The following is a 21,502-nucleotide window of genomic DNA, read 5'->3' on the forward strand; positions in this document are numbered from 1 at the left end:
TAACAATTCATAATAAATCGTTTATTAATCTGTGCCAACACTTGTTTCCACACCTAAGACTAAATAGTAGAGGGCATTACTTTTGATGAAGATTTCTGTGTGTGACTCAAATCTATCCATCTTCCCAAGGGGAAAAAAAAATCAAGTGTTCTTTTTGTTGTAAAAAACAAAAGGAATCTGCAAGGGCTCATATCTACAACCACTAGAAGACATTCGAGAAAGTCATACGGGAAAGTTAGAGAGATTTATTTTCAAGCCTAAAAGAATTTAAAAATATTCTCATTTTCTTTTCCTAATGAGTGCTTGACAAAAAGAGCTGAGAAAACACATATGTAAGTTGTTTTTTTTTTTTTTTTTCTTTAGGGTCGGGGGTTGTGGGGCAGGATCTAGCTCCTCTCTAATTGTTAATCGCCCAATTCTCTCTATGCACATGACATATCAAAATCCAACGATTGTGGAAATTTTTTTTAGAATTCAAAAACATTTTAATCCCTCAAATGACTCTCTACCCGACAACAATTGGATTCTGAAATATACTTGTGTCATGCGCACAGAAAGCATTGGGCAAGAATTGGGTAACTTAGACTTGGAGAGGAGCAGAATCCAAAGGGGAGAGGGGATATGCTGCCCACACTTCACAAACATGGAATACCCTGCCAAGTTACGAGGCCATTTAAAATCACAAACCATCACAACCTAACAGTACAACTAACCAAAAAAATGTAGGGGGCACTGAGAGGGAAAAGCAAACCTTGAATCAACTTTTGTTTTCATATCTTGTAGCCCAAAATGTAAACCCCGAGAAAGGAAGGTTAGGATTGCTTTTGGAACAATTGCATCAGATGTCAACATGACATTTAGATCACTATAATTCTTATACAGACAAAAGGTCTGATTGCAAAAAGAATAGAGGAAAAATATGAATCAGCCAAAAAGGGGGACAGAAAAAAAAATAAAAATTCAGATACATTTTTACAAATGATTGAACATGAATATTATACAACTCGCCTATCTAAATCTGAAAAGGACTGTACCAATTCCCCCTTCTAGATTCCAAAAGACAACCAGATTTAGATAATGGCGTGGAGCAAAAGAACAGAAGAACATCTTTTTTTATTCTCTTCTTCTTCTTTTCCGTTTTTTTTTTTTTTTGGTGGGTGTGGGGGTTGGGGGGGGGGTTGTGATAAGAAAGATTACCTTCTAAAATATAGGTTCAGCCTTCATGGATTTTGAGGATAATCATAAATATCTCATCCCATTCATCCCTTATGCCTAGTCATTAGATACTCATTCCCTTTTTATTATCAACAAGAGCCTATGCATTATTGTCATATGGAGTGTTTTAGTTATTATGATGGACAGTGTACAATTTTTCACACCAAGAAGGGAATTTGCTCAAGTTGATCAATTGACTTCATTTGATGTTGCCACTCTCAATCGGAGTTAATAACAAGCTTTCTGGTTCCTTTTGGCACCAGCAGTTTCCATCTTATTTTCTGCTTCCTTCTGTGTTCTCTTCCTTTAATTTCAAGTTCAATCCACAAACTTTCTGGTTCCTTTTTTTGAACCACTAATTTTCATCTTCTCGTTTTCTGCTTCCTTTTGTACTCTCTTCTTGTCAAGCTCAATCTGTTTACAGTTCTCCTCGTGGGCCCGTCCAAACATCCTCCCAAAGTTGAGTAGAGTAGAAACAACTGAAGTGGCACATATGAAGAGAGTAAAGACTAGGAATAGATACTTGCAAAAAAGTACATAAAGCTAGACATTCAATGGGAAGCAAGGAAAACCTTGCACCAAACATTTGAAGGAAAATCTAGATATGGATGTAAATGATTGGGTTGATTACCAAGGATGTTGAGAAATATCAACATTCAACAGTATTATTGTGCCAATTTGGCTGGTCCATACAGTTGCATCCACATATCCTAAGATCCCACAGTCAACCAGATCCAACTCCTAGACACCTCAATTAGGTACATCATTTTCCTGTTTTGCCTTTGCTTCATGTCCATGAAAATTAGTAAAAGGTTTTCAAAGGGCTCTACTTGACAATACATATATAAATCTAAACTATGCTGCATTTCTCTCGCACAGACTTCCCAAGGAAACAGCTCAAAGGAACTTCGCTGACCAATGAAAAGGCCAAGTCTTTATTCCTTATGTGAGTTTGAAAATCAACAAGTAACCTCATGTAACCTCATCTTACCCTCTTCCTAGCCTAATTAGGGTAAAGCTACGTGACTCTTACTCAACCATTCCATTATTAGGAACATCTCCCCTGTTAACAGATTACCAGCAATTTTCTTGAGCATACTACCTGATGCAATAGTCCTATCATGGTTAGACTGGCATGACCGGATCAAGAAATCCAGACCAAATGGAAACCAACCAACCCCGGGTTTTTGGATCAACAAGGGTTGGTAGGGACTTATATCTCTATTGGGATAATTTTGTAAACTTCTATTTTAAGAAATGAGATAGAGTTTGAGTTCAACTTAGTGTCAGTTACATTCTATTTAGGAGTGTTTTTTATTTCTTTATATGCTAGGATATATCCATCGATTTTTCCAGATATGGAATGAATTGAATAGTTTGAGTTGCCATTGTAGTGCGAGTCGTGCGACTTTGGATGTGTGGCTTTCCTATCCTTTTACTTCGATCGAACTTTCCTCCCTTGTCAATAACTGAAGCTCGGGATCCCCCTCAATGTGGGAAAGACCATCTTTTATATATTAAGACTCTCCTAGAGCCTCTATGGGTCAAGCAGAAACAAGCCTCATTGGATTTTGAGTGAGATATGGCCATTACGGCATCAATGGCCAAATACGGGTGAAAACTCCCTCTAAAACTCAAAGAGAGAAGGAATTTGGGACAGGCAAGGTTTCCTTGCCCAAATCAACTTGCCAAGGACCCCAAGGACGTGTTTGAACATTTCCCCAAGTCCATAAGAAACATCTAGAACAAGTAGGGAAGTCAATAAGAGTCCTATCTGGGGTGAAATACTACCGAAGTTGACTGTGAGTAGCCTCTGGTCAATGGTCATTGGGAAAAGTCAATATTGATTGGTCTATGGTCAACGGGCATCAGTGAAGGTCAATGTTTATATATTGCATGTGGACTCCTCGTTGGAATGCCCTGTCACTTCCAATTCAGCCACACCCAAACTGTTAAGGGTCCAAACCAATTTGCTTGGCGTATTCTACGTAAAACATAATCAATTTAAAGCTCAAAATGTCAATGAGCCGTCCAATTGGTCCAACCCGCTGAAACCATGCCAACAGCATTTTTGGACATTGATGCCATATTGTCCAAGAATGTTTCGAAATGAACCAAGAGGCATCAGTGAAACTAAGCTACTCTAGAGAAACACACCCACGCCCATAGGGACTTAATCGCCACCATGCACGCTTTCCAAGGGGTCACAAAATGAGGTTTCTACAGAAATAGAGGACCTACTAAAGATTCCCATTAAACCTTATGGAAATCAAGCAGGAGAGTACAGGAGACCACTGGATGTTACTTGGCCACCCCAATATATGGGTAGGCAAAGCAACACTTCCACAACAGTTGATAAAGGGAAAGCTCCTATGCATGCCAACAGCAAAACGAAGTGCTATTACTACAAGAAGTATGGAAACTTTGCAAAATTCTATCCTCAGAAAGCAGAGAGTAAAAATTTTATCGTTGTTGTCCTTGAATCTAATAAAGACAGAGAGATTAATGATGGGCTCCTCCAAGATGATGATATTGAAGAACTGCCAGCCACTAAGGATGATGATGATATTATGAAGTTAACATTGTCAATCGTATTCTGGATGCTCAATCACAGGGAGAAGACGGGATGCGACATTACATCTTCTACAATAGAATGGTCAGTAGACCCAGGGGAGCATAAGTGTTTGTGGACAATGGTAGTTGCGTGAACGTAATTTCATATATCTTTGTCTCAAGAGAAAATCTTCGAAAAGTAAAACACCCACAACCTTACATGGTTTCTCTCCTAAATGGAATCACTTTAGAAGTCAACCAAAAGCGTTTTTTGGCTTCCTTCAACGAAGAAGTCTAGTATGACGTTATGCCTATACAGTTGATAGACGTTCTCCTTGGCAGGCTTGCTTTTACAATAATAATGTGATGCTTGGAGGCAAGAATAACCAATGCACTTGTACATTTGAGGGTAATCATATATTTTTCAACTCTTTAAATGTCCCAACAGAGAAGGCATAACATGTGTTAAGATATGTCCCACGATAGGGGAGTGTCCCTATCATGGTTCCTTCATTGCTTTGTCTTTAATTGCTAGTAGGAGTTAGGGGGAGTTAGTTGTCAGTTTCCTAGCCTAAGTTTCCTGTTTAGACTAAGTTTAGTTTCCTATTCAGATTACAATAGTATTTAAGAGTTTATAAATAAAGGCACAACCCACAATAGAACTCTACAATTTAAGTCTATTGTGGGTTCCGCAACTTTTCATCATCTCTCTCAATCTCCTCTTCTTATTTCTCTTTGATTTTGTAACATGGTATCAGAACCATAAAAATAACAAAAAAAAGAGTTTTTTTTTTTTCTTTCCGATTTCTTCTTTTTATAGTTTAAGAAAAAGGGGGGGTTGTTATCTGGTGTCGTTTATGGTATCGTTTAGTGCTGTTGCAGCGCTTTCACCCCATTCTACTAGGGTTTGTTCTTGGTTCTTCCCTGTACTTGGAAATACTCTGTTTCTGGCAATAGTGGCAGCTAGTGAGGTTGATAGATCTCCCTCTTGACTGATCTGCTTGAACTGAAACTCTAGTCGAGGATTTCCTACCTATAGGCAGCCCAAGCCCTGGAGTATCCCTTCCCGGAACACTTCTTGTGAGATATTGACTTGAAACCAAATCTGGTTCTACAACTTGCACCAGGTTTGAATGCAGCAGTGTAGTTCAAGTTTTTCAGCTCCTCCGTTTGAAGATTGGTCACTTTGATTCAACACGGCTGGGGAGGTGATCCTATTCCCAAATTTTTGTGAGGTTTGGAACCTTGGTTAGGCGGCTGGATTGAATTTCCTCCTTGGTATTCTATTTATCGTGAAGAAGAAGAAAGCAAGTTTTCTAAATTTACAAATGGTTATATTCAGCAACAGTGCAACTTACTTGGTCCTCAACAACCTGATGCTGTTAATTGGTCCCCAGTAACAGTACCTTGGTTTGCAGTAACCTATACTACCTACTACTTCCTTAACTACTACCTGCCTTCCTTGGGAAGAGCCATGATGCTGCTGTTGCTGCTATGATATTTTGGATTGCTCTGCTGCCTATTTTCTTCGTTGCTTATGGTTCTACATGATATTTTTTTTATCTACTGATGCTGTTGATGATTGATGTACTTGAGCTGATATTGCTACTGAATTTATGATGGTTGATTGAAGTTCTCTCCAAGCTCATTGACGTCAATAACTGCCATTCAAGATTTGTGCTTCCTTTATTGTCTATTGTTGTTGTTACAAGCTGGAGCTTTTGACATGTATAATCTAGCTTGAGGTGGAGTGTCAAGATATGTATCACGATAGGGGAGTGTCCCTATTATGGTTTCCTTGATTGCTTTATGCCTTTGATTGATATTTTTTTGGTTGAACAAATAATGTATTACCAAAGGAAAAGGGGGGGGGGCATACAAAGCCCCTAAGGGAGACAAACTGCCCTTGAGGGCAGAGGGGGAATCAAAATAGACAAAGGTATACCCCAGGAGACAACAATAAGCCTGTTCCTTGGGGAACCAATAACCAAACCATGGGTAATCCTACCAAGTTTGGAGGAAACGTCAAAGTAGATGACATTTCAAATCTTATCGAAAGATTTAGAGTTGGAAGTCCATCTACGGAGATTATGTTGCATCCAAATATGATTAATGGCAGCACCAAAGGCGAGCTTCCTAGAGGTATCACAAATAGATCTACCGGTGAAAGTCAAGTCAATCCATATCCATTCTCTTTGAAGGCCTAGGGGGCTTCTCCTAGCAGTCCAACATGTTTTCGGATTTGGCTCTGCATAGGGGATAGTGATGGGCCGTCAGCCTAGAGGGGATGAAGGGAAGGCCAAGGTCAAGCTGGAATCCTGTAAACTCAAGCAAACGAGCTTTGGAAGAATCAGAAACCCAAAAAGGAAGAGACGGGATATGAGGAGATTGATGCAGAGACCAGAGAGAGATTTGAAGAGATGGAGGGAGGACATAATGGTTTCAATGGAGACTTGATCAACTTTGGAGAAAATCATAAGATCATCAACAAAGTGAGATAAGTAAGCTTGAAGGATTTACACTTAGGAATGAGAGAGATGAGGAGATTGTCAATGTGGGATTTGATGGATTTGGAGAGGACTTCTAGGGAAAGACAGAAGAGGAAAGGGGATAGAGGGCATCCTTGATGAATCCCACAAAGGAAAAATAACCATCCGGGGAACCATTAACAAGGACTGACAATTTGAAAGAAGAAATACAAAAGTGAATCCAATTGATAGAAAAAAAAAGGGGGATTAATAAGGACTCTGGAAATAAAATCCCAGTCGATGGAATCAAATGCTTTGTGAATGTCAATTTTGAGAAGGGTAGCGGTGGAATGGGATTTCCTATCAAACCCATACACAATTGCATGACAAAGAATGATATTGGCAGTGATACTCTGACCAGCAATGAAAGTAGACGGTTGGCATTGACAACGGAAATAATAACAAGATGGAGACAATTAGCGAAGCACTATTGCAACATGTTGGTCACAGGTTTAAAACTTGGAAACAACCTCTTCTGTGAAACAGGGGTAAGACTGCGTACACTTGCCTCTCCCAGACCTTGTAGTAGAGGGAACCTCGTGCATTGGGTTGCTCTCTCATTTGGAGACGATTGGCAAGGATCTTTGCTATAAATTTGTATAGAAGGTTGCAAAGGGAAATGGGTCTGAAGTCGGCCATGGAAGAGGCAAAGGAATAGGTGATTAATGCTATGGATTTGGGAAGGATTGAAAAGAAGCTATTGATGGATATAGAGAGGTCAACACCAAAGATATCCAACAAGAGGAGAAGAAGTCCATGCTAAAACCGTCAAGGCCAGGGGCCTAGTTAGATTTATGGGCACAAAAAACGATAAGGATTTTGAGGTCAGAGGGGATGATGTGGCCAGGAATTAAATTTGTTGAGGAAGGGGGTTAAAGGCATAGGGACGGGGAGGGATGGGGATAGAAGATATCAGAGAAGTAGGACAAAACTTTAACTTTATTGGCAGAAGGGTCCAGAAGGAGGGACCTATCATTGGCCATTAGCTAAGGAATGAAATTGGAATTAATCCTAGCTATCATGGATTTGTATAAGTAAGGAGAGTTGGAATCTCCAAGGTCTAACCATTTGATGTGGGATTTCTGCTTGAGGAAGCTTTCTTCTTGAGCCAGAAAGGAGGAAAGCTCAAGGGAGGTTTCTTTCTCTTCAAAGGCAAGGGAGTGATTGAAGATGTTAGATTGAAGGTAGAATTGAATGGTTTCTAGATTATTCCTACAAGTGGAGACATATGAAGAGATGATGCCAAAGGTGGAGGAATTCCAGTCCTTTAGGGTTAATTTCCATTTTTTAGCTTATGGGTAAAGGCAATGAGGGGGGAGAAAAAGGAGTGGACGACTTTCTCCCAGGCCATCTTAACAATAAGGAGGAAACCAATATGGAGGGACCACATATCAAAGAACTTGAAAGATTTAGGACCAAAGGAGACATAGGGATGGATGGACAGGGAAATATGGCTCTGGTAAAAAATTCTATGAGGTTCGAAAGTGGCATAGGAAGAGAGGACAGAGGAAAGCTAGGCTTCATTGATGAGAATCTGTTGAGTTTACAAGCAATCAATTGACACCAACGATCTTGTTATGCCAGGAGAACTTGATGCCAGACCATCTGAGGTCATTTAAACTGGAGTCCTCAATGCAAGAGTTAAAAGGCATCAATAGAAGAGCCCCTTTTCTTTTCATGGGCATATTTGACCACATTGAAATCTCCTCCCTAGCCCCAAGGGAGGGAAACAACTTGAGAGGTGAGAAGCCTAGGGTCATCCCATAGGGGGACCTGATCGGAGCATAGTTTAGACCGTAGGTAGCGGAGAAGAAGAGGGGCCTTTCACTAGTGGAGCCTAAGATGGAGAGGTGGTGAATTGCGAAGACAAAGATATTTCAGATATTTGGACCCTGGAGGGGTTCCACAAAATCCAAGTTATACCATCAGGGCTATATCAATAGTTAGAGAGAAGAGACAAAAAAGGGGCAATGGAGGAAGCTATGTGAATGGCATTAGCTTCAGGGGCGAGGAGACAATAGAGAATAAAGCTGAAGGCTTTGATGCAGGATTAGATCTTGGATTGATTGAGACCCCGGGAATTCCAAATGGACCAATAGTTCATTGGAAAGGAGATGGGAGGGGTAATTGGACCTCAGAGGAGCTGGGGCTAGCAAGGCCAAGGCAGGAGGAGGGCTGGCTACGGTGACGTAGGGGAAGGGGATGAACAGAAGAGGGGGTGAACGAATTAAGTGAAGCGCGTTTGATGCCGGAGGAGGGGTGGTGCTGTCAGAGAGATGGATGTAGGGAACTATTGAGGTAGTGGAACTGCTAGTGGCGAAGAAACCGTGGCAGGGATGCTCGCATCAAGGAGATGCTGCAATGAAGACGTGGCAGAGACATTGTCGGTGGTTGAATAGGTTGAAGAAGACATAACATGGCCTTGTTGCTGCTGCTGGGAGAGCGAGGCAAGGGAAGGAGTCCCCTCTTTTCTCCCTAAAGGGGGGAGAAGAAGAGTAAGTTTCCTATTTAGATTATGTTTAGTTTCCTATTCAAATTACAATTGTATTTATGAGTTTATAACTAAAGGTATAACCCACACTAGAACTCTACAGTCTTTGTCTATCTTAGATTTAATAACTTTTCCATCATCTCTCTTCAATCTCCTCTTCTTCTTTCTCTTCATAGATTCTGGTTTGATTTCTCTTTGATTGTGTAACACATAATACTAAAACCATCACCAAGCTTGTGAAGAAGCAATTTTGGTCTTAAGATGTCAATGAGAGGGACGATTCATTGATGACTAAAAAATGATCCCAACTCGCTCGTTTCCACCACTCGTTGGCTTCACTCTTACTTAAAGCACATGCACATAATATTCACACATCCATACATCACCTGTGGCCCACATATATCCACACACAAACCATCCTGCAATAGATAATGTAGCAAGACAAGCATCCACAATATCCACAAAGCCATAAGACAAGTCTTACGTGGTTCGGCAATGATGCCTACATCCATAGAGCAATGCCTTGATCAGACTTCATATAATGCTCAATACTCTACTATGATTTTGATCGCTACAATGATCTAGGAGCACCCACTCTTGCTTCAACTCTTGCTACAACAAAGGCTAGAACTACAGCCCCAATTTTACACAGCTACAACAGTGAGGGTGCTGCAACACCTGACTTTAGACAGCCACAACTGTCTTGGAGCTACAACCCTGTTAGAATATTTGTGTTAGGGGCACATTTGGAACTGTCTATTGTTAAGTGGTCCCTATATGTAATTTTCTTTATTTCTCTTATTTACCTTTCACCTCCCTTAGGGAGGAATATGTAATTCCCTAAACAATGTTTAAATCTAATGTGGGTGAGATGAGCAAGAGCTCATTCACGATTTTGGCTCCCACCGTGTCTCTCTTTCTCTCATTTTCTCTCCTTCTTCTTCCTTCCTCTCTTCCATCTTCTTCCCTCATCTCTAACCTTAACATCCCTCATTTCTAACTTGGTATCAAAGCAGTACAAAGGTTTGAGAGTTGACTTTTTTTTCTTGCTCCATTCTTTAAGTCTCTTATGGAACCCTAAAAGAAAGAAGGGTCCATTAGAGGATATACTATGTAAAAGAGTATACAAGAAAGCTCAATGAAGCTGTGAAAACCAGTTGAAGACACTTGGAGAGAGATTTGAAGGCAGCACACACGGATTGGAGCTCACACGAAGAGAAGAAGACCAAAACAGTATTACCGCCCCTCGCTGGTTCGACCCCTTTTTTCTCTCTCATCCATGCTGCGTTGGGAGATTGGACTGGCTCAAAGGAATTGCCTAGGGGTCTATATTTGACCCCCCAAGCCTTGCTTCCTGTCGGTGGGTGCTGTTGGAGCACTACTCCATTTTCCACCCGCTGCCAGGTACTGCCAGATTCTGTTTTTTTTTTTCAGAATATATGGTCTGAAATGGATGGTAGATTATGTATTGGTTGTGTTTGCTAGAAGTTCTCTCTCCTATAATGCTTGTGTGTGGTTGTTGGATGAAGCTCCATGGTTGAAATGGTTTTATATTGGTTTTGCATCAAGTCTCTATGGTTTACTAGCTTACTTTTTTGTTGAGTTCCGAGAAGAAGTTTTTTTTTTTTTTTTTTCTTTGGGGCTGGTGTTCCCCCTTGCCTTGGATTTCCCCTTGGAGTGTTTTTTGAGGGAATCCTTACATTATGTCTGATCTCACGGAACCTTTGGAAGCTACATCGGATGGGTCGAGTAGTACCAACCCCTGTTCGATTGTCTTCGACAATCCTAACACCCAAATTTTCCTTGTGAAGTTGGATAGTACCAACTACTTGGATTGGTCACATTCTATAAAGCTATCCCTGTGGAGTAGAGGGAAGCTAGGATATATTACTGGGGCTATCAAGGCTCCCGCTGTCGCAGACCCCGGATACCAGAAATGGGAAACTGTAACTCTACTGTTATGACTTGGCTTCTTTTCTCCATGAAACCTGATATAGGTAGGAGATTTATAAGGAAGGAAATTACCAAGGATATTTGGGATAGTGGCTCTAGGACCTATGATAGGGTAGGTAACTCTGTGAAGGTCTACCAGCTTCTGGAGCAGGCACTCTCCATGAAGCAAGGGACTAAGTCTATTTTTGACTACTATAATACTGTTGTAGGACTCTGGGAGGAGTATAACCATTATCGAGATCTTTATTTGACCAATCCTAATGATGAAGCCAAGGTTTATAGATCTCTTGAAAAAGAACGTGTTCTGGTGCTTCTAGGAGGGTTGAATTCAGAATATGAGTAGATCCGGATACAAATTTTGGGCAGGTCACCCCTACCTACACTTGATGAGGTGTGTAGCTACCTTTTGAGTGAGGAAACCAAGAGAGGTTACTACTCACAGAGACTGGTGTGGAGGCGGCCGAGATCAAGGGCCCTCCCGTGGAGATGACAGGGATAGACGGCAGTGTGATCATTGTGGAAAACCTGGCCACACTTGAGAGAGGTTGGGTCCTTCATGGTCGTCTTAGTACACATGGGGGATCTACTGGCACACGTGGTGGCCGTAGAGGTGGGGCTAAGTCCCATGCTACTATGACAGGGATTGATACTAGAGGTCCCATACAAACAGATACCAATTTCTTCTCTAGGGATGATATTGCAGTGCTTTGCCGATTCATGTCTCAGCTTGATAACCCGTCTACCTCACAGGATGCCTTAGCATCTGCTATGCATGTCTCCACCTTGGCACCTTCCACAGCTTCGTCGTGGGTCATCGACTCTGGTGCCACTGACCACATGACTGGTACGGCACTTTACTATGACTCCTACTCCATTTGCTCTGGTAAGAATAAGGTCCAGGTTGCTAATGAAACCTTTTCTATCTCTGGTAAAGGCAGTATTCCTCTTACCTCTTTCATTTCACTTGCTTATGTTCTTCACGTCCCTAACCTTACCTTGAACCTATTGTCTGTGAGCACTTTAACTAAAACCTTGAATTGTTGTATCACATTTTTTCCTTTTCATTGCCTTTTTCAGGATTTGGGGACGAAGAGGATTATTGGCATTGGACGTGACAAGGGCGGCCTATACCGTCTTGAGCTGCAGTTATCTTTTTTGTCTACACCACAGTCCTATGCATGTGGTCGTAGTGATGCCAGCTCTATTGACTCTGTGATGCTTTGGCATCAGTGTTTGGGACACGTATCTTTTGTTGTTATAAGGAAACAGTTACCTCATTTTTTTACATCTTTTTCTTCTACTCATGTATTTAATTGTGAACCATGTACTTTTGCTAAACATTGTCGCTCATCTTATCCTTATCAAGGTAATAGATCTGTTGTCCTATTTCATATTATGCATTCTGATGTTTGGGGACCTAGTCCTACTACCTCCCTATTTGGCCATCGCTATTTTGTTTCTTTTGTGGATGACTTTTCTCGTTGTACTTGGACCATTCTTATGAAACATAAGAGTGATGTTTATGATGCCTTCAAAAAGATCTATCAAATGGTCCACACCTAGTTTGAAACCAGGATCAAAATTGTCCGGTCTGATAAAGGGGGGGAGTACAGGTATGGTGGTCTACAAGACTTTTTTTACTGACAATGGTATTATCCATCAGCTTGCTTGTGTTGATACACCCCAACAGAATGGGGTAGCTGAGAGGAAAAATCGTCATTTGTTAGAAGTTAATAGAAGTCTTTTATTTGGTATGCATGTTCCTAAAACTTTTTGGTCTGAAGCCATTCTTGCTGCGGCTTTCCTCATCAATCGCATGCCTACCAAAATTCTTGGGTCTCAAAACCCAATTGCACTCTTATCTCTCAGTCTTCTGCTTTCACTCTCCCACCAAAGGTGTTTGGTTGTGTTTGTTATGTGCATTTTAACAAATCCTCTCACACAACTTGATCCAAAGGCTTTAAAATGCCTCTTTCTTGGGTATTCTTCCACCACCAAAGGCTACAAGTGTTATCACCCTTCCTCTTGTAGGTGATTTCTTTTTAAATATGTCACCTTTCTTGAGTCTACAGCTTACTTTGCACCTCATCAAAATCCTTTTCAGGGGGAGAATGGAAATGAAAGTGAAAAGGCTATTGATGCCATCCCATTTCTTACTCCGATGCCTCTTACTCCTTTTTCCATTGCTATTGGTAAAAATAAAAAGGTGGATGATGTTGCTATTGTGGATAAACCTTGTACGGAGAAGGCACCTGTTATTGTGTACACAAGAAGGACAAAGAAGACCTGCCAATAGTCCTCCTTGTCTCCACATCCTGAGCTTCCTCTTCCTCAGTCAGGTAACATCTCCTCCTCTCATTTGGAGTTGGATCTTTCTATTGCTGTTCGTAAGGGTAAGAGAGCTTGTACTAATCCTATAGCCCAGTTTGTTTCCTATGATGTTCTCTCTCCTACAGGTGCTGCTTTTATAGCTGCTCTTTCTTCTGCTTCCATCCCCAAAGCTATTACTGAGGCTATGTCAGACCCTAGGTGGAAACAAGCCATGTTAGAGGAAATGATAGCTCTTGAGAAGAACTGTACCTGGAAACTGGTTGACCTTCCCAGGGGGAGAATCCCAGTTGGATGCAGATGGGTCTATACAGTCAAGTACCGATCAGATGGTGCTATTGAGAGGTACAAGGCAAGATTGGTGGCCAAAGGTACAATCAAGTGTATGGAATCGACTATCAGGAGACCTTTGCTCCTATGGCCAAACATAACTCTATAAGAGTTCTTTTATCTGTGGCAGCAAATAGAGATTGGCCCCTATATCAGTTAGATGTGAAGAATGCCTTCCTCCATGGAGATTTAGAGGAAGAAGTGTATATGTAGCCTCCTCCTGGCTTCAAGTTTCTGGCAGCAGATGGGAAGGTGTGTCTCCTAAAGAAGGCACTTTATGGTCTAAAACAGTCACCAAAGGCTTGGTTTGAGAGGTTCAGACAGGCCATTCTGAAAAATGAATACTCCCAGAGTCAAGCAGACCACACATTATTTACCCAGAGAGGTAATGGAACCATCGCGGCACTGATTGTGTATGTTGATGATCTTGTGGTAAGTGGAAATGATAATGAGGAGATAACTAGGCTGAAAGCTTATTTAGCTAAACAGTTTGAGATCAAGGATCTAGGACACTTGAAATATTTCTTGGGTATTGAAGTGTCAAGGTCTATGAAGGGAATCAATGTATGCCAGAGAAAATTTGTTCTAGATCTGTTGAAGGAAACAGGAATGCTGGGTTGCAAACCAGCAAGTTCTCATATTAAGCAGAATCATAAGCTAGGAGAGGATTGTGGCCCTTCCTTTGTTGATGTAGGGAAACACCAGAGGCTAGTGGGGAAACTGATTTATCTGCCTCTGACTCGCCTAGACATTTCTTATGCAGTGGGAGTTGTGAGCTAGTTTATGGCTTTATGCATGCACTCAAGAGTGGGCACTTGGACGCTGTGTACCGTATCCTCAGATACTTGAAGACCTCTCCAAGAAAAGGACTTTTGTATGCCATGAACAATCACTTGAGGATTGAAGGCTATTCCGATGCTAATTGGGCTGGATCCATTTCCGATAGAAGATCTACATCTGGTTATTGCACATTTGTGGGTGAAAATCTGGTTACATGGAGAAGCAAGAAGTAGTCGGTTGTAGCTAGATCCAGTGCAGAAGCTGAATATAAAGCTATGGCTCATGCTGTTTGTGAGCTCGCTTGGCTGCGTCGGATGGTTCTCGAGTTGGGGCATGACACTGAAGGACCTATGTGACTCTACTGTGACAACAAAGCAGCCATAAGCATTGCTCACAACCCATTACAACATGATAGAACAAAGCACATTGAAGTGGACTGGCATTTCATCAAGGAAAAGATTGATTCTGGTAAAATTTGCACACCCTTTGTGAGGACATGTGATCAATTGGCAGACATCCTCACCAAAGGACTCATTCCTCACTAGTTCAGTACCCTCTTATGCAAGCTGGGAATGTATGAAATTTATTCACCAGCTTGAGTGGGAGTGTTAGAATATTTGTGTTAGGGGTACATTAGGAACTGTCTATTGTTAAGTGACAAGAGCAGCAAATACATCTCATCCGTCCTTCCTCAAATCACCATTAAAGCACAAGGGAAGAACAAGGAGTGATGCAGCAGCCAAGTATTCTCTCCACTTCTTTTTCTTTCCTTACTACTTCAGACACATTATTCTCCAAAATAAAAATTTGTTACATACTTTAGAGACTTTTCTTTTTAAATTCAAAACCCCTTCAGACTTTGACAACAAGACATCATTATTTGAGAGGGAAGATCCCAAAACAGCTACCCAGGATTTTCATAGTTATGACTCTATGAAGCAAAAGCAAGATGATAATTTTCAATAATTTGCTCATCATTGCTAGTGGAAACTTCCACCAACCCTACTTCAGAGAATTCTTAACTGCAACACCTTGCCAACACATCACTACTGCTGGAATCTCATCTCACATTCCCATTGGGATATCTTGATATTCAACATTTTTCCCGCTGGCCTCTATTGCTTTGCGCGCCAATGGGATGCTTGAATGACCTGAAATTTGCGTCCCCTGAAAGAGGACTCAAAGCTCTACATATTTCATGTCTTTTTACCTAATTCCAAAGACACTAGAAAGAGGACTTGAAGGCCTTTAATACTTTTCATTTGAGCTTCAACAGATTCAATCTCTAAAATGGCTCGAAAAATAAACTAAGTAGATGTCAATGCAAAAACCAGTGTTCTGAAGTTTTACCTATACTGACTAGGCTGCTTCACCTTGATCCATTTCACTCTCTATTACCTCATCATATATGCTCTCTGTGAGTATGCGTTGGTCTCACAAGAACAAAATGTTTCCAACAACGACAACTCATGACAACTCATCAATCTTGCCTGATGTCACCGATTTGTTACTGACTGATGCTACCCAACAAAAACAAACTGCCATATCATCTCTGGTCATCTCGCACATCTCCACATATGCGGCCCAATGTACTGACAACTGAATATGAAGCCCATGATGACACTAGCACAATCCATGGCTTCCCTGGTCTCCAACCTACTTGACAATATGCTCCCTTCGCTCAATGCTTTTGCAAGCTTGGCCTTGCTCAGTCAACCTTAAAATCACTTCTCTCAATGCTTTTGAAAGCTTTGCCATCCACTGTAGTCCTAGCTTATTCAACCTTAGAAATGCTCTGCTCTTGACTAGTGTGTTGACAAATGACAACAATGACAACACTAGCTTGCTCTCAATGCTTTTGCAAGCTTGGCCAACAATTGTACTGCATGCTCAGTCAACCTTAGAAATTCTCTGCTCTTGACTGGGTGTATTGAAAATAATGACAACACTAGCACAATGCATCCTGTGCTCAACAAGAAAGAAAGAAAACTGGAGAATGAAAGTCCAGTGGAACTAAGCTATTAGCACTACCACAGAGAGAGTTCCTACAAACCAGCAAAGAGACCAGCTTTTTGTCTTAGCCTTGGTCACAAAGGTAGCACTCCTCCACGGCTCCACCTGAGTTAATTTTCCAAAACCCATTCAGGAGTTGTTATCTGATCTTGCAGATCTAGCACCTAAGGAGATTCAAAATGAGCTGCCCCAAAGCGAGACATCCAACATGAAATTGATATCATACCAGGGTTAGTGTTACCAAATCTTCCCACAATGTCTCATTCCCACAGATCATGTTGAGTTGAAAGGACAGCTGGATGATTTTATCTAGCACACCACCATAGTTGACATGGAGTCACCAAGGCGGCGATTTGGCGTCCTGACGGAAAAAGTTCATGGCAGTGCTACGATTTACGTGACTCACAAATGGCGGTCACCATTGGCTGATAGGTGTCGCCATGGCACCGCCATGGATGCCAGGTCACACCTGATTCACTAGGCGGTCGATTTTTTGTAAAATGCAAGGTGATTTTGATAGGGCTACGTTGATTTTTGATGATTTGATGTTGCTTAATGTTGGTTTTATATGTTATAGGGTATATATTGTAGGCTTGTAGCATGCAAAATAACTTTAGAGAATAGGGGAAATAAAAAAGTAGCTTACTAAATAACTTTAGAAAATAGGGAAAATAAAAAATGACACATGGGCGATTTAACCGCCATGGCAACGCCATAATGGGCGATTCATCGCCAAATCGATTAGTCACCCCTCGACCGCCTTGGAACGATTTGACGCCGTGACAACTATGCACATCACTGAGGTCCATATTTGATGGATGCTGACGCATTACTCTTATAAAGATATATATATATATATATTTATATAGGGCTACACTGATCGTCATTATCAGCATTATGTCGAGTTCAAAAACACATATATGGTGATAGTATAAATAACTCCAGAAACGTATGCTCCTAGCACTAACACAAGCTTCAACCACAGAAGATGGTCTAAGTGCTGAAGAAGAATAACCCTAATGCACATGTTTTGCCACATCTGCAGCTACATGTAGTAGAGATGAGGATGCTAGGATGGATGTGTGGCAAAACTAGGAAGGACAAAGTAAGAAATTATCATATTAGGACTGATTTCGGAGTTGCCCCGATTCATAATAAGCTCCAAGAAAGCTGTTTGAGGTGGTATGGACATGTTCAATGGAGACCTAGGGATGCGCCAGTATTGATGAATGATCTAATTCAGATTGAAGGTTAGGAGCAGGCCTAAAATGACTATAGGAGTGCTGAGGAAAGTCATGCATAGTTTAGGTCGTATCCCATATATGACCTCAAATAGACCTGATTGGAGGGCTAGAATCGATGTAAACGACCCCACTTGGGGGGTGAGTTTTTACCTATTTTTCACGTCTTTTGTTTTTTCTTCTACTGCCTTTGATCGGATCCATGTAGCCAACCCCATTTATTTGGGATAAGGTTGAGTTGTTATTTTTGTTGTTGTTGCTCATGCTCTTGACCTGCCACCGGATATGACTATCAGTAATGTCTTCACAGATTTGATTCTTTATGTGGGTCACCATTTAGATGAGGGTGACACAGAGCATTCTCTTCAGTTCCCCTAGTTTGCTACACCACTCAAGCAAGAGATTGAAGATATGTCAAATAGAAGGGACGACTGAAGGCTGATTGCACTTGGATCCATACAGACGATCTCAAGAGACTCAACTTGGATCTCTACAAGCAATACATGTGGAAGGGAGAGTCTATGTGGGGGAGTTTCTTACCTACTCCTGTAAGAGGAAGAAAACCACGACACATGCCACTTAGTTAGTGGCCCTGATTTTAAAAGAAGGGGTCCTATTTCTTCCATGTCGGCAATGGGCCTATCTACCAGCCTATATCATGGCCTACTTAGTTGTTTTTCTTATTTTAAGTCTTTTATTTTAAGTTGGTTTGTTTCACTTAAAGACCTTTGCCTAGAGCAGTTTCTTTTTATTTTTTTCCTATTGGTGATGTAAGATGGGTTAGAAAAGTCTCTTAAATAGGAAAAATTTTCCTCTTCAAGAGCAGCTTATAGGGTATTTTTCCCATCCAACGATTTTGATTAATGAAGCCATGGCTTTGCCTCTTTGATGAGGAGAAAATATGCTTCTGTGAGACTCAGTGAAGACGAGAAACTCTTGGGATTAGAGAGATTCTGATCTAGGCCTGTTCATGGGAAATCAAAGGTCATATCCGTGTCTTTATGTTGTTTTCTCTTCAAGTAATTACTGATTTCTGCTACTGTCTTTTCAAGCTTTCTGGAAGTTATTTGATGCTGAGATTTGGGAAGCATTTCATCTATTGTTACTGATGTTAAGTGCTGCTATTAGTGGTATTTGAATTACAGCAAGAAACCACAATATAGAAGCTGGTGGCAGCCTTGTTTTGGGGCCCTTTTGGATGAAATCGATATTACTCAAAGATAATCTGTCCATCAGATTCTACCCATACTTTGGGGGCATTAATGAGCCTCCCAGTCTTGCCCCTGTTGCAAAAATGAATTCTGTTCAAGCGTTGCTATCATGTGCTACAAATCTTGGGTAGATTCTCCAACAACTAGAGGTAAGAAAGGCCTTCCTTAATGGGATCTTGAAGAAGAGGTATACATAATATCCCTCCACGCTTTGCATCATCTACAACTGGTAGGGTATGCAGGATATGGAAATCCCTCTATGGTCTTAAGTAGTCAACATGGGCGTCGTTTGGCTGGTTCCTGAAGGCTATGCAGAAGTTTGGATAACAAGCAAAGTCATGCTGATCACACCTTATTTGTCAAACACAAGAATGTTGACGATAAAGTAATAATGGGCAATGATGATACAGAAATCTCCAAATTGAAAGCTCACTTGGCTACAGAGTTTGAGACTAAAGATTTAGGGCCTCTCAGATACTTCCTAGGGATTGAAGTAGCCCAATCCAACAACGGTATCTTCATTTCCCAAAGGAAGTATATCCTAGACCTTCTTAGTGAGATGGGTATAATTAAATGTAAGCCTGCAGATTCTCCTATTGAGGTCAATCATCAACTCAGAAGCAAAGGTGGTGATTCGGTAGATAGAATGAAATATCGATGACTTGAGAGAAGGTTGATATACCTCTCCCCTGCCCAGCCAGATATTGCTTACGCTGTAAGAGTTGTTAGCCAGTTTCTACATGATTCACAAACTGCCTGTCTCAAGGCTGTATACTGGATTTTGAAGTACTTGACATCAGCATCAGGAAAAGGGAATTTTATTTCCAACAATGGCAATCTGAAGTTGGAATCCTTTACCGATGTTGACTGGGCCAGATTTATTAATGATCGAAGCTCTATTTCAGGATATTGTATGTTCCTTGGAGGGAATCTGTTTACCTGGCGAAGCAAGAAGCAACCAGTGGTATCCAGATCCAGTGCAAAAGCAGAAATACCGAGCAATAGCACAAGGTGTCTGTGAGCTTATATGGCTCAAAGTGTTACTTGGTGATCTAGTGGTGACATTTGAAGAACTTATGAGGCTCTACTGTGATAATATGACAGCAATTAGAATATAGCCAATAACCCAGTTCAACACGACAGGAACAAGCATATTGAGATTGATGACACTTTATCAAGGAGAAGCTTAAACAAGGCTCAATTTGCATCCATTTGTCACTTCCGAGAATCAATTAGCCGATATATTCACAAAGGGTTTGACTTCTAAGTTATTCCATCTTATAGTATTCAAGTTGAACATAACTACGTAAGGGATATCTATGCACCAACTTGAGGGGGAGTGTTAAGGATAGGGTTATGGCTAGATTATTATAAGGACTGTGATTCCGCCTTAGTTGTCATTCCTTAATTGTAATTCTTGTAATCTTATATCCGCTCCATAAATAAGAAAGGCCTCTATCATACTAGACAAGCTGAATCAGTCTCTCATTCTCTTGTTCTCAACTAATACGCTTCTTTCTATTCTTAATTTTGTTATGTCCTTATTGTATTCTAATGTCAAGACTGCCCTAATTCTATAATTGCCAAGTCCAATCTCATCCCTTTCTTCTTTATCCTCCCAAAGACCTCAAAAACTCTGGTTAATTAAAAAACTGCCATCAGCCTCATTGTTTGAGTTGTTTCACACTTGGGTGGCCCCATAAGAAATCTGAACTAGGGTTATAGAGCCCTGGATTGCATCACTACCTCATACAAAGTAATGGTGTTTGACTTAAAGCCAATGACATGGGGATTGGATTGGTCACAGCTGAAACCGATCCAATCTCCCAATCCATGTTGGAAGCATGTGAAAGAAGCATATTTATTAATGCTTCTCTGTCACTATTTTGGATTCCTCAATGATAATAGCAGCTCAGATTGATAAAAAAATAATAAGATGAAATACCCTGTTCAAACAGACAATTAGATGGTTTTTCTCCAAAATAAAGGACCAATGCTTCGGCATTCCTACCCTGTAAGATATTTAACATAAAAAATAATTAATACAATGAAGAAATATTATACAACAAGCTAGAAAAATTCAGATTGTACTCTTTGAGGAAAAAATAGAGACATACCACCCTAGCATATAGTGAAGTCAAAGACCTAACATCAGCTTCAGCAACAGCAAGAAACCCTTTCAAAGTCTGCAAAATAATAAAACTTTGATTAGAATGGCAAAGGGGGAAATACCACATGCACATACAGGGACAAATAGTGTTTGCTGTCGTTCCCCTGATCAACGATAAAAGGTAATAATACAAAAGAAAACTAGTATAAAACATCTGAATTCTGAACTAGTATAAGGCTGTAGGTCCTCGATTGCTTAGTTTCTAATACAACTAAACCTCCATATTCTGAAGTCCACATCTCGGAATTTAAGTTTCCAAGTCTACTGTGTTAAATCTATATCCAAAACTGAAATCTGTCGGGCTAATCTTTTTCCAATTAATCATACTCCATCCATAGGAGATGATACATCCAACTAATCAGCATCTACAATTAAAATCTACAAACATATTCAAACTGTGAAGGCCACTAGCTTAAGATGGTTCAAATGAAGTGATGCAGGAGCGCTTCCATGGATCGATCCAAATCCTTTTGGGAACCTGTGAACCGGGTCAATATTTGGGTTTCTATTCTAGTAGAATATTTATTAGAGGAAATTACATTCCCCTCCCCTGGACTATGGCCTAATAGCAGTTCCCCCCCCCCCACGTACTTTCATAAATACCAATCCCCTCCCCCATAATTTGAAGATTCTTTTCAATCGTCCCATAAGTGACTAACGGTGTTAAACTGGCCTGTGAAAAGACCGAT

The 21,502-nt window shown here is 40.8% G+C and overlaps 1 pseudogene; it reads right to left on the reverse strand.

Moving 5' to 3' along the window:
- Positions 1 to 942: 942 nt before the first annotated feature.
- The window catches only part of LOC122074191, a 68,461-nt pseudogene continuing 47,901 nt past the window's right edge, over positions 943 to 21,502 (reverse strand).

Source organism: Macadamia integrifolia, chromosome 3 (genome assembly GCF_013358625.1).
Source record: "Macadamia integrifolia cultivar HAES 741 chromosome 3, SCU_Mint_v3, whole genome shotgun sequence".
In the NCBI taxonomy this organism is placed as follows: Eukaryota; Viridiplantae; Streptophyta; class Magnoliopsida; order Proteales; family Proteaceae; genus Macadamia; species Macadamia integrifolia.